Source organism: Asparagus officinalis, chromosome 7, assembly GCF_001876935.1.
Source record: "Asparagus officinalis chromosome 7, Aspof.V1, whole genome shotgun sequence".
NCBI lineage: Eukaryota > Viridiplantae > Streptophyta > Magnoliopsida > Asparagales > Asparagaceae > Asparagus > Asparagus officinalis.
In genome coordinates, this window is record NC_033800.1 from 146,229,848 (window position 1) to 146,230,915 (window position 1,068).

Below are 1,068 nucleotides of genomic sequence, written 5' to 3' on the forward strand. Positions count from 1 at the left end.
CCAGATTCTTTGGATAGTCTCAAAGTGTGGGGGTGTCTCGCATACGTTCGAATACCAGATATTAGAAGGCCTAAGCTCGGACCAAAGGCAAACAAATGTGTATTTTTTTGGCTTTGCTAGAGATAGCAATGCGTGCAGATTCCTGGACCTTGGAACCAACTCCATCATTGAAGCTCAGGATGCAGAATTCTTTGAGGAAAAGTTTATCAAACATAAAGGTTTATTGCTCAAAGATATAGCAGAGAATGCTAGTACATCAGATGCACAAGAGGAGCCAGTCAATGATGAAGGAGTTATCGAATCATCTTACAAATGCGTCAGAAGACAGAAAGATTTTGGAGATGACTTCATCACCTATAATGTGGAAGAAGATCCACAGACTTTTCAAGAAGTAATGCAGTCAACAGACATTCTTCTGTGGAAAGAAGCTATAGATGATGAGATGGATTCATTGATCCAAAATCACACTTGGGAGATGGTGGATGTACCTAAAGGTGCAAGGCCTATCAGTTGCAAGTGAATCTTCAAGAAGAAGCTTCGTCCTGATGGTACTATTGAAAAGTACAAAGCAAGACTGGTGGCGAAAGGATTCTCTCAGAAAGAAGGTATAAATTTCTTTGATATCTATGCACCGGTTTGCAGGATCACTACCATCAGAGTGCTTATCGCATGGACGACGATTAAAAGGTTCGCCATACATAAGATGGATGTGAAGACTGCCTTTCTCAATGGAGATCTCACAAAAGAAATCTACATGGAGAAACCAGAAGGATTTGATGCTCCACTTGGTAAGGTTTGTAAACTTGTTAAGTCATTATATGGACTTAAACATGCACGAAAACTCTGGCATGAGAAGTTCAATGGGATTGTCCGCAACAATGGGTATCAAGTCAGTGAATCTGACAAGTGCCTATACATCAAGGTCGTTGAAGGAAAGGTGGTGGTTATTTGCCTTTATGTGGATGATATGCTCATCATCGGGAGTGATTTGGAGATAGTAACATCTACTAAGAAATTTCTCTCGGCACAGTTCAGCATGAAGGACCTTGGAACTACGGAGGTGATTCT